Source organism: Pongo abelii, chromosome 20 (assembly GCF_028885655.2).
Source record: "Pongo abelii isolate AG06213 chromosome 20, NHGRI_mPonAbe1-v2.0_pri, whole genome shotgun sequence".
NCBI classification, from domain to species: domain Eukaryota; kingdom Metazoa; phylum Chordata; class Mammalia; order Primates; family Hominidae; genus Pongo; species Pongo abelii.
Genome location: NC_072005.2, coordinates 51,227,238 through 51,239,822, shown reverse-complemented (window position 1 = coordinate 51,239,822; position 12,585 = coordinate 51,227,238). Strand labels below are relative to the sequence as shown.

Genomic DNA, 12,585 nt, shown 5'->3' with positions numbered 1-12,585 from the left:
TCTTTCCAGTTCAATGGTGGCTTCAGTGGAGGAAGTGACCCCTACAGCTTCTTGTGTGATGCTTATATATATATATATGTGTGTGTGTGTGTGTGTGTGTATATGTGTATATATGTGTGTGTATATATGCGTATATATGTGCGTATATATGCGTGTATATGCGCGTATATGTGCGTGTATATGCGCGTATATGTGCGTGTATATGCGCGTATATGTGCGTGTATATGCGCGTATATGTGCGTGTATATGCGCGTATATGTGCGTGTATATGCGTGTATATGTGCGTGTATATGCGTGTATATGTGCGTGTATATGCGTGTATATGTGCGTGTATATGCGTGTATATGTGTGTATATATGTGTGTATATATGTGTGTATATGTGTGTGTGTATATATGTGTATATATATGTGTGTGTATATATGTGTATATATGGGTGTGTGTATATATGTGTATATATATGGGTGTATTATATATGTGTATATATACGTGTGGGTGTGGGTGTGTATATATATATATATATATATATAGTTTGTTTGCTTGTTGTTTCTTTTTTTTTTTTTTTTTCTTTTGAGATGGAGTCTTGCTCTGTCGCCCAGGCTGGAGTGCAGTGGCGTGATCTCTCCTCACTGCAACCTTTGCCTTCTGGGTTCAAGCGATTTTCCTGCCTCAGCCTCCGGAGTAGCTGGGACTACAGGCGTGCACCACCACGCCCGGCTAATTTTCGTATTTTTAGTAGAGATGGGGTTTCACTATGTTGGCCAGGCTTGTCTCAAACTCCTGACCTCAAATGATCCACCCACCTTGGCTGCCCAATCAACATATATATTTAAATAACTATGATTAATATATTCAACATATTTAAAAATCCCAATTGACAATTTACTCGGTAAATGGAGATTTTAAAAATTCAAATTCTAGGGAATTTGGAGTGCCTAGCTAGTACCAGGGAGGACAGTGGTAACCTTGCCTTCCAAAACTTTGGAGCTGTGCATTTGGATTGGTCTGATGGTGCCCAAGGGATGGGTGAAGACACTTGCCTTAGTTTTAGCCATCTCAGCAGAAGTGGCTTCCCCTGGCAGTATACATCAGAAGATTTAAAGAGGCAAGAAAGACACTCCCTGTTCCGCTTTTTGGAGCCAGACATTAAAAAAAAATCTTTTCCAGGTCACTGGCTGATCACAGAAAAAATGGAATCGGTAGGCATAATGGCTCACACGTGTAATCCCAACACTTTGGGAGGTCAAGATGGGCGGATCGCTTGAGGTTGGGAGTTCAAGACCAGCCTGGCCAACACAGTGAAACCCTGTCTCTACTAAAAATACAAAAATTGGCTGGGGTTGCTGGTGGGTGCCTGTAATCCCAGCTACAAGGGAGGCTGAGGCAGGAAAATTGCTTGAATCCAGGAGGCAGAGGTTGCAGTGAGCTGAGATCACACCACTGCACTCCAGCCTGGGGGACAGGGCAAGACTCCATCTCAAAAAAGACAAAAACAAAAACAAAAACAAAAAACAGAAAAAATGGAATAGAAACTTCAGTGACCACACAAGAAAAGAAATACACATTTTGCAAAAACAGTCTTAAAAAGTCAAACAGATGGCTCTAAGCCCTTGACAAGCAAAACCCAGCAATCTCCAAGGAAAGGGTGAATCCAATTTCAATAATTAACATATTATAATACTCCAAAAGTCCAATTTTCAACAAAAATATTACAAAACATACAAAGAAACAGGCAAGTATGGCTTATTTATAGTAAAAAAAGCTCTTTTGACAGAGACCATCTCTGAGGAAGCACAGAAATTGGAATTACTAGTCACAGATATCATCAACTGTTTTAAATATGCTTTATGAGCTAAAGGAAACCATAGACAAAGAATAAATGGAAATCAGGAAAATGATATATAAACAACATGAGAAAATCAATAAAGAGCAATTATGAGGAGGCAGGGGAAGATGGCTGAATAGAAGCCTCCAGTAATCATCCCCTGTCAGAAGAACAACCAACTGGACAACTATCCACACAAAAAAGCACTTCATAAGAACCAAAATCAGGTGAGCGAACATAGTACCTGGTTTTAACTTCATATCACTGAAAGAGCCACTAAACGGGGTAGCAAAGATAGTCTCTTTTTTTTTTTTTTGAGATGGAGTTTTGCTCTTCTTGCCCAGGCTGGAGTGCAATGGAGTGATCTTGGCTCACAGCAACCTCCGCCTCCTGGGTTCAAGTGATTCTCTTGCCTCAGCCTCCTGAGTAGCTGGGATTACAGGAGTGTGCCACAACACCCGGCTAATTTTAGTAGACACGGGGTTTCACCATGTTGGTCAGGCTGGTCTCGAACTCCTGACCTCAGGTGATCTGCCTGCCTCAGCCTCCCAGAGTGCTGGGATTACAGGCATGAGCCACCGAGCCCGGCCTGAAACACCTTCCTTACACTGGAGGAGATAAATGGGAAGAACAAAGAGGGCTTTGTTTTGCATCTTGGATATCAGCTCAGCCACCGTAGGATAGCGCACCAAGCAGGGTCCTGAGGGCCCCATTCCAGGCTCTAGCTTCAAGGCGATTTCTAGAAATATCTGGGCCAGAAAGGAACCTGCTGCCTTGAAGGAAATGGCCCAGTCCAGGCAGGACTCATTACCTGCTGACTAAAGGACCCTTGAATAATCAGCAACAGTACCCAGGCAGTACTCCGTGTGGGCCTTGAGTGAGATTCAGAGACATGCTGACTTCAGATATGACCCAGCATATTCCCTGACGTGGTGACTATGGAGAGAGGCTCCTACTGCTTGAGGAAGCGGGAGGGAAGAGTAATGGGGCCTTTGTCTGGCAGCTTAGTTACCAGCTCGGCCACAATGGAGTAGAGCACCAAGTTGGCTCTTGGGGGTCCCTGATTCCAGGCCTTGGCTCTTGGATGGCATTTCTGGACCTACCTTTGGCCAGAGGGGAGCCCACTGCCCTGAAGGGAGAGACCCAGGCCCGACAGCCTTCACACAAGCTGACTGAAGAGACCTTGGTCCTTAAATGAACACCAGCAGTGGCCAAGCAGTAGCTGCCATGGTCCTGGGGCAGTGGTGACCACAGGGAGAGGCTCCCCTGTTTGCAGAAAAAAGAGTGGGGAAGATTTTGTCTTGTGGCTTGCGTGCCAGCTCAGCCACAGTAGAAAAGAGTACCCAGGTAGATTCCCTAAGGTTTCCAACTCCAGGCCCTGGCTCCCAGATGGCATCTCTGGGCGCACCTGTGATGGGGGGCTCGCACCACACTGAAAGGATGAACACAAGTCTGGCTGGATTTGCCGTCTGCTGCTTATAGAGCCCTAGGGCCTTCCGTGAACAGAGGTGGTACCCAGGCAGTGCTGACCACGGGCCTTGGGGGAGACCCCGTGTTGGGCTGGCTACACGTCTGACCCAGCACAGTCCCAGCACCGGTGGCCACAGCAGTGCTTGTATCACCCCTCCCCCAGCTCCAGGCAGCTCAGCACAGAGAGACTCCATTTGTTTGGGAGAAAAGGAAGAAGACAAGAATCTCTGCCTGATAATCGAGAGAATTCTTCCAGATCTTATCCAAGACCACCAGGGCGGTGTCTCTACAAGTCGCCAAGGGCCACGGCATTCCTGGGCTTGGGGTGCCCCCTAATGCAGATACAGCTGCAGTGACTAAAGACTTAGATCACAACACACAAGTCTTTTCAAATACCTGGAAAGCCTCCCCAAGAAGGATGAGTACAGACAAGCCCAGACTGTGAAGACTATAATAAATACCTAACTCTTCAATGCCCAGAAATTTATGAACATCCTCAGGTAACAAAACCATCCAGGAAAACATGACCTCACCACAGAAACTAAATAAAGCCGGCCAGGCACAGTGGCTCATGCCTGTAATCCCAGCACTTTGGAAGGCCGAGGCAGGCGGATCACCTGAGGTCGGGAGTTCGAGACCAGCCTGACCAACATGGAGAAACCCCATCTCACTAAAAATACAAAATTAGCCGGGCGTGGTGGCACATGCCTGTAATCCCAGCTACTCAGGAGGCTGAGGCATGAGAATCGCTTCAACCAGGGAGGCGGAGGTTGTGGTGAGCCAAGATCATGCCATTGTATTCCAGCCTGGGCAACAAGAGCGAAACTCTGTCTCAAAAAAAATAAAAAAATAAAATAAAAAATAAACTAGGCCAGACGCGGTGGCTCATGCCTGTAATCCCAGCACTTTGGGAGGCTGAGGCAGGCGGATCGCGAGGTCAGGAGATCGAGACCATCCTGGCTAACACGGTGAAACCCCATCTCTACTGAAAAAACAAAAAATTAGCCGGGCATGGTGGTGGACACCTGTGGTCCCAGCTACTCAGGAGGCTGAGGCAGAAGAATGGCGTGAACTTGGGAGGCGGAGCTTGCAGTGAGCCGAGATTGCGCCACTGCACTCCAGCCTGGGCGACAGAGCAAGACTCTGTCTCAAAAAATAAAATAAAATAAAATAAATAAAAGCATCAGTGACCAATCATAGAGAGATAGAGATATGTGACCTTTCAGACAGATAATTTAATAGCTGTTCTGGGGTTGGGTGCAGTGGCTGATGCCTATAATCCCAGCATTTTGTGAGGCTGAGGTGGGCAGATCACTTGAGCTCAAGAGTTCAAGACCAGCCTGGGCAACGTGGCAAAACCCCGTCTCTACAAAAAAATACAAAAATTAGCCAGGCATGGTGGTGTGCACCTGTGGTCCCAGCTACTCAGGAGGCTAAGGTGAGAGGATGGTTTGAGCCCAGGAGGTGGAGGTTGCAGTAAGCCAAGACTGTGGCACTGCACTCCAGCCTGGGTGATAGAGCCAGACTTTGTCTCAACAAGAAACAAACAAAAACTATATATATGGGGGGGGGGAGAGAAGAAGAGAGAGAGAGAGAGAAGGAGGGCTCTGTTTTGAGGAAACTCAACAAAATTCAAGATAACACAGAGAAGAAATTCAGAATCCTATCAGATAAATTAAACAAAAAGATTGAAATAATTAAAAGAATCAGGCAGAAGTTCTGGAGTTGAAAAATTCAATTGACAAACTGAAGAATACATCAGAGTCTCTTACCAGCAGAATTAATCAAGCAGAAGAAAAAATTAGTGGCCGGGCATGGTGACTCATGCCTGTAATCCCAGTACTTTGGGAGGCCAAGGCAGGAGGGTTACTGGAGCCTAGGAGTTTGAGACCAGTCCAGGTTACATAGCAAGACCCCCTTCTGTATCTCAGAAAAAGAAAAAAAAGAAATAATTAGTGAACTTGAAGAAAGGCTATTTGAAAATACACAGAGAAGACAAAAGATAAAAGAATAAAGCATACCTACAAAATCTAGAAAATAGCCTCAAAAGGACAAATCTACGAATTACTGGACTTAAAGAGGAGGTAGAGAGAGACAGAGGTAGAAGGTTTGTCTAAAGGAATAATAACACAGAACTTCCCAAATCTAGAGAAGGATATCAGTATTCAAATGTAAGAAGGTTATAGAACACCAAGCAGATTTAACCCAAAGAAGACTACCTTGCCGGGTGCAGTGGCTCACGCCTGTAATCCCAACACTTTGGGAGGCCGAGGCGGGCGGATCACCTGACATCGGGAGTTTGAGACCAGCCTGGCCAACATGGTAAAAACTTATCTCTACTAAAAATACAAGAATTGCCAGTGGGGTTGGGGAAGTGGCAGAGGAGGGGATGGATGGTTAATGGGTACAAAAATAATAATTAGAAAGAACAGCCGGGCACAGTGACTCATGCCTGTAATCCCAGCACTTTGGGAGTCCAAGGCAGGAGGATCACCTGAGGTCAGGAGTTTGAGACTCGCCAGGCCAACATGGTGAAACCCCATCTCTACTACAAATACAAAAATTAGCTGGGCAGAGGCAGAGGTTGCAGTGAGCAGAGATCACGCCACTGCACTCCAGCCTGGGCAACAGAGCAAGACTCTGCCTCAAAATAATAATAATAATAATAATAATAATAATAATAATAATAATAGGCTGGGAGTGTTAGCTCATGCCTGTAATCCCAGCACCTTGGGAGGCCAAGGTGAGTGGATCACCTGAGGTCAGGAGTTCGAGACCAGTCTGACCAACGTGGTGAAACCCTGTCTCTACTAAATACAAAAAATTGGCCTGGCATGGTGGCGCATGCCTGTAATCCCAGCTACTTGGGAGGCTGAGGCAGGAGAATTGCTTGAACCTGGGAGTCACAGGTTGCAATGAGCCAAGAATGCACCATTGCACTCTAGCCTGGGCAACAAGAGTGAAACTCTGTTTCAAAAAATAATAATAAATAATAATAATTAGAAAGAATGAATAAGATCTACTATTTGACAGCACATCAGGGTGACTAGTTGTACATTTTAAAGTAACTAAAAGAAGCCAGGCGCCGCGGCTCACACCTGTAATCCCAGCACTTTGGGAGGCTGAGATGGGCGACTGCCTGAGGCCAAGAGTTCTATACGAGCCTGGTCAACATGGCAGAGACTATCTCTATTAAAAAGAAAAAAAATAATGAAAAGGGTGTAATTGGCCAGTTGTGGTGGCTCATGCCTGAAATTCCAGCACTTTGGGAGGCCGAGGCAGGCGGATCACCTGAGGTTGGGAGTTCAAGACCAGCCTGGCCAATGTAGTGAAACCTCGACTCTACTAAAAATACAAAAATTAGTCGGACATAGTGGCATACACTTGTAATCCCAGCTACTCGGGAGGCCGAGGCAGGAGAATTGCTTGAACCCAGGAGGCAGAGGTTGCAGTGAGCTGAGATCGCGCTGCTGCACTCCACCCTGGGCGACAGAGTGAGGCTCTGTCTCAAAAAAAAAAAAAGTGTAATTGGATTGTAACATAAAGAGTAAATGCTTGAGGGAGTGGATACCCCATTTTCTATGTTGTAATTATTATACATTGCATGCCTGTATCAAAACATCTCATAATGTACCCCACAAATATATACATCTACTATGTACCCACAAAAAATTAAAAAATTGAAATAAAGTACACGGGAGGGTATGCATAGGTTATGTGCAAATACTAGGCCATTTTGTATTAGGGTCTGGGGCATCAGCCCCACAGGAACCAAGTGAGGACTTTACCTTTGTATATTACACGGGTTTTCCAACAGAGGGCAGTAAAGAGTTGGAGGAAGAGGTGCCAGGTGGGCTAGGTCTCGGTTTCACTCTGGCGACATTCTCACAGTGGAGCGGCTTCCTCAAGCGTCCCTGCGCATACAGCATGCCACATTGTTCACTGGGCGAGAGGGAACAGGCTGTGTCACCCCAACAGTCCCAAGGAGACCAGATGGAGGGCGATCACAAAGGGCCCTGGGTCAGTGTGAGATGCCTGCAGCTTGGCGGGGCTCCCCAAGCAGGTATGGGGAAATACCCAGCATCTCAATCTCTAGGCCCTGCAGCTCTGCCTTAATGGCTCCAAAGATCTCCAAGCCTCCAGCGAAGTTGGCCACAATGACTCCTGTGGTCCTGCTGTGAAGCCGCTCTAGAAAGAGAGGTGTTGGGGAGTCAGGCCCTTAACCGAGGTCACCCCCAGTCGTGTCCCCTCCCTAGCCCCTGGCCCTGTCCCTCCCATGGCCCCAGCCCCCATCCCTGTCCCAGTTCCATCCTAGATTCTGCTGTTGGCTGGACATCAGCTCCATCCCCTGACCCTGACCCTGCCCCCTGCCCCAGTCCCTATCCTGGAATTCTCCCAGCCTGGTCCTCATGGCCTCCACCCATCTCCTTTGCCTCCTGCTCCAACTAGCTCAGGTTTCTACTGATGAGGATGATGTTCAGACCTCTCCAGTGGAGCTGCAGGGGATTCATTCATTAAGTCAACAAACAGTGACTGCCTGCTGACTGCCTGTTATACAATGTTGCTATAGGCACTGCCCATACAGAGCTGAGTGCAAGAGAAAAACAAAATTGCAAAGGCTGTGTCTGGGAGCTTAGAGGACAGCCCAGAGTCCAGTATTACTCAGTGAAGTGGCCTGTTGTCTATGAGCTCAGCAAGATGGACCCAGGACCAGATCATAGGGCCTCCAATGTCCCAGTAAAGACTGTGGCGTTGAGGCTGGGTGTGGTGGCTCATGCCTGTAATCCTAGCACTTTGTTGTTGTTGTTGTTGTTGTTGAGACAGAGTCTCACTCTGTCGCCCAGGCCGGAGTGCGGTTGCATGATCTCTGCTCACTGCAACCTCCACATCCCAGGTTCAAGTGATCATTCTGCCTCAGCCTCCTGAGTAGCTGGGATTACAGGTGCGTGCCACCACACTGGGCTAATTTTTGTATTTTTAGTAGAGACAGGGTTTCACCATGTTGGCCAGGCTGGTTTCGAACTACTGACCTCAGGTGATCTGCCCGCCTCAGCCTCCCAAAGTACTGGGATTACAGGCTGGGCATGGTGGCTCACTTTAGGAGGCCGAGGTAGGAGGATTGCTTGAGCCCATGAGTTCAAGACCAGCCTGAGCAACATAGTGAGATCCCATCTCTAAAATAATAATAATAATAATAATAATAATATACGATTTGGCTTTTATTCTCAGTGACAACAAAAGTCCAATAATTCAAGTGTTTGCCACTTCCTTCATTCATATCTTCATTCAAAATGTGTTTACTGAGCACCTGCTAGTGGTGCTGGGGACACAGAGTGACCAGGACAGACCCAGTCTCACCCCCTCCCACGCACCCTCCACTCAGTAGCCAGAGGTTTCTTTTTTTTTTTTTGAAGACAGAGTCTTGCTGTGTTGCCCAGGCTGGAGTGCAGTGGCGCAATCTCAGCTCACTGCAATGTCCGCCTCCCGGATTTAAGTGATTCTCCTGCCTCAGCCTCCTGAGTAACTGGAATTACAGGCGCACACCACCATGCCCAGCTAATTTTTGTATTTTCAGTAGAGACGGGGGTTTCACCATGTCGGCCAGGCTGGTCTTGAACTTCTGACCTCAGGTGATCCGTCCACCTTGGCCTCCAAACGGCTGGGCTTACAGGCATGAGCCACCGCACCTGACCCATCTAGGTACTGCTTGCTAAAGCACAAACTTGTCCCTGCCTCTCTCCTGCTTGGAACTTGCCTTGGCTCCCCAGGGCCCTTGGGACAAAGCCCTGCTCCTCATTCTGGCCCTGTGTGGCCTGGCTCTTGACTGAGTCTTCAGCTCTACCTCCTGCCAAAGGTCCCTCTATAGCAGTCCATGCACAACAGACAATTCGTCTCACCCAAACAAGCACCCCCAGGATTTTCCTGTCTCTAGGTCTTTGCACATGCTATTCTTTCTGCCTTGAATGCCATTCCCCTTGAAATGCGGCTAGCAAATATTTGTGGAGTGGGTGTTATCAGCATTTCGGTGCATGTCTGACCCTCTCATCCTGCATATCTGAGGGTGATGTGTTATGTGGGACCCAGTGCCCATCACCTTTGGAGGGAGGCTGTGCCTGAACGTCTCAACAGCTCCATGCACCTGAGAGGCTGATGCTGTGTGATGGTGTGAAGGCCATTCATTCATTCAACAAACACTTTGCCCAGTATCTACTTTGTGGTTTCCCTGGGTTAGCTGGCACTGGCCAAGACAGCCTCAGCCCTGTCCTCATGGGGCCAACAGTCCCAGTGGGGGTGACAGACCAGTCCCCAGGCAGTGATGACCAGAGTGGTCATCACTACCCAGTGACTTGCAACTAGCTACAAATAGTCTCTCTCTTACCCCAGTGTTGCCCTTCCCCTTGGGGGCTATCTCCTCCGCCCTTCTTACCTACTGCAGGACAATGGTCTGGCTTTTCTCCCATCTTTCCCCTGTATCACGACTTCTCCCTCTTCTGAAATATTCCCAGCAGCATACAAACATGCCATGACCCCTCCCATCTTCCCCATCTAGGTACTTCCCCAGTCCATCCCTCCTTCCCCCCATCCCTCCCTTCCTTTTTTTTTTTTTTTTTTGAGACTGAGTCTTGCCCTTTCACCCAGGCCAGACTGAAGTGGCGCTATCTCGGCTCACTGCACACTCCACCTCCTGGGTTCACGCCATTCTCCTGCCTCAGCCTCCCGAGTAGCTTGGACCACAAGCGCCCGCCACCGTGCCCAGCTAATTTTTTGTATTTTTAGTACAGATGGGGTTTCACCGTGTTAGCCAGGATGGTCTTGATCTCCAGACCTCATGATCCACCCGCCTCAGCCTCCCAAAGTGCTGGGATTACAGCCGTGAGCCACTGCACCCAGCCCCCTTTCTTTTTTTATTTTGAAACAAGGTCTCACTCTGTTGCCCAGGCTTGAGTGCAATGGCACAATCATGGCTCACTGCAGCCTCGACCTCCTGGGTTCAAGCGATTCTTCCATCTCAGCCTCACGAGTAGCTGGGACCACAGGCACACACCACCACGCTCGGCTAGTTTTTGTACTTTTTGTAGAGATGGGGTCTCGCTATATTGCCCAGGCTGGTCTCGAACTCCTGGGCTCAATCGATGCTCTCACCTTGGCCTCCCAAAGTGCTGGGATTACAGGTGTAAGCCACCATGCACTGCCACTTCCCCATTTCTTACCATCCCACCCCTTCACTCAACATTGCAAAGACCATGGTCTCTGGCTCTCCTTCCACACCCTCTTGTACCCTCTCCAATCATATTCCCATCCCTGCCATGCCGAGGTGGGAAGATCCATTGAGGCCAGGAGTTCAAGACCAGCCTGTGCAAAATAGTGAGACCCCACCGAAAGAAAGGAAGGAAGGAAGGAAGGAAGGAAGGAGGGAGGGAAAAAGAAAGAAAGGTGCTGAAAGCCAGGCCTGGCTAGTGCGCTGGAGTTTAAGGAGTGAGGGAAGCTCTGTGCTCCAGGGCTGGAGGTCCACCATAAGACACTAAGCTGCCACTCTCCCAGGCAGCTCCGCTCCTCAGGGACTCTCACTAAACTCATTGAAAAGGGAAGTCCTGGCCAGGCGTGGTGGCTCACGCCTGTAATCCCAGCACTTTGGGAGGCAGAGGCAGGCAGATCACAAAGTCAGGAGTTTGAGACCAGCCTGGCCAATATGGTGAAACCTCATCTCTACTAAAAAAAAAAAAAAAAAAAAAATACAAAAACTAGCTGGGCGTGGTGGCACATGCCTATAATCCCAGCTACTCAGGAGGCTGAGGCAGGAGAATCGCTTAAACCTGGGAGGCGGAGGTTGCAGTGAGCTGAGATCTCGCCACTGGACTCCAGCCTAGATGACAGAGCGAGACCCCATCTCAAAAAAAAAAAAAAAAAAAAGAAAGAAAGAAAAGAAAAAGAAAGGGAAGTCCTGGGAGATCATCCTCTTTGAATTGTGATCCGCTCGCCCTAGGTGTGGAAGGGGAGCTGAAGGGAGTGCAGAGGAGGGAGGAGTTGCTGGTTGATCCGCACCTACTTTTTTTTTTTTTTGAGACAGAGTCTCGCTCTGTCCCCCAGGCTGGAGTGCAGTGGCGCAATCTTGGCTCACTGCAACTGCTGCCTCCCAGGTTCAAGCGATTCTCCTGCCTCAGCCTCCCGAGTAGCTGGGATTACAGGCATGTGCCACCACACCTAATTTGTATATTTTCAGTAGAGACAGGGTTTCACCACGTTGGCCAGGCTGGTCTCGAACTCCTGACTTCAGGTGATCTGTCCGCCTCGACCTCCCAAAGTGCTGGAATTACAGGCATGAGCCACTGCGCACAGCCAATAATATAATTGTTTTAAAGCTCACCTTTATCTGGCCCCTTCTGGTACTGCACTCAGCACCCCCCACCCCACAACCACCCCCATACTTCTCCACTCTAGGTGGCGAGCAGAAATCATCTTCTTCTGTTAAATAAGTTATGGTCCCTTTCCCTTCTGCCTCAGGGCCCTCACATATGCTGTTCTCCCTGTCTGCAACTCTTTACCCTACTCCCATTTCACCTATTTCCACCTTCCGGGCTCAGCTCCAACACCACTCATCATTTCCTCTCTCCCGCCCAGATTAGGTCAGATGGATCCTGCTCCACCTTCATAACGCTCCTTTACTTCTTCGTGGCTGTAATCATGGTGCCAAGAAAATTGTATCTAAATTATAAATTATGGCTGGGTGCAGTGGCTCATGCCTGTAATCCTAGCACTTTGGGAGGTCAAGACAGGAGAATCCCTTGAGCTCAGAAGTTCAAGACCAACCTGGGCAACATTGTGAGAGCTCGTCTCTATTTTATTTTTTAAAATTAATTAGTTTTTATTTTTATTTATTTTTGAGATGGAGTCTCACTCTCACCCAGGATGGAGCGCAGTGGCGTGATCTCGGCTCACTGCAACCTCCACCTCCTGGGCTCAAGCTATTCTCCTGCCTCAGCCTCCCGAGTAGCTGGGATTACAGGCATGTGCCACCATGCCTGGCTAATGTATTTTTAGTGGAGATAGAGTTTCACCATGTTGGCCAGGCTGGTCTAGAACTCCTGACCTCAGGTGATCTGCCTACCTCGATCTCCCAAAGTGCTGAGATTAAAGATATGCATAACCACGCCTGGCCTATTTATTTTTGAGACAGAGTCTTGCTCTGTCGCTCGGGCTGGAGTGCAGTGGCGCGATCTTGGGTCACTTCAACCTCCGCCTCCAGGGTTCAAGCGATTCTCATGCCCCAGCTCCCTGAGTAGCTGGGATTACT

At 48.4% G+C, this 12,585-nt stretch overlaps 1 protein-coding gene across 7 annotated transcripts in view; it reads right to left on the bottom strand.

Moving 5' to 3' along the window:
• The window catches only part of BLOC1S3 (biogenesis of lysosomal organelles complex 1 subunit 3), a 40,122-nt gene that overhangs the window by 23,987 nt on the left and 3,550 nt on the right, over positions 1-12,585 (bottom strand). For 2 of the 7 annotated variants that reach the window (XR_008516633.2, XR_008516632.2), the window contains exon 2: positions 7,082-7,481. The exons of 1 other annotated variant lie outside the window; for it this stretch is intronic. The gene's annotated coding sequence lies outside the window, so the exon portion shown is untranslated. Of the gene's footprint in view, positions 1-4,487; positions 5,214-6,860; positions 7,482-12,585 lie in introns of those variants that run through there. 4 more of the 7 variants (XR_010138501.1, XR_010138502.1, XR_010138500.1 and 1 more) reach the window with 4 other exon arrangements.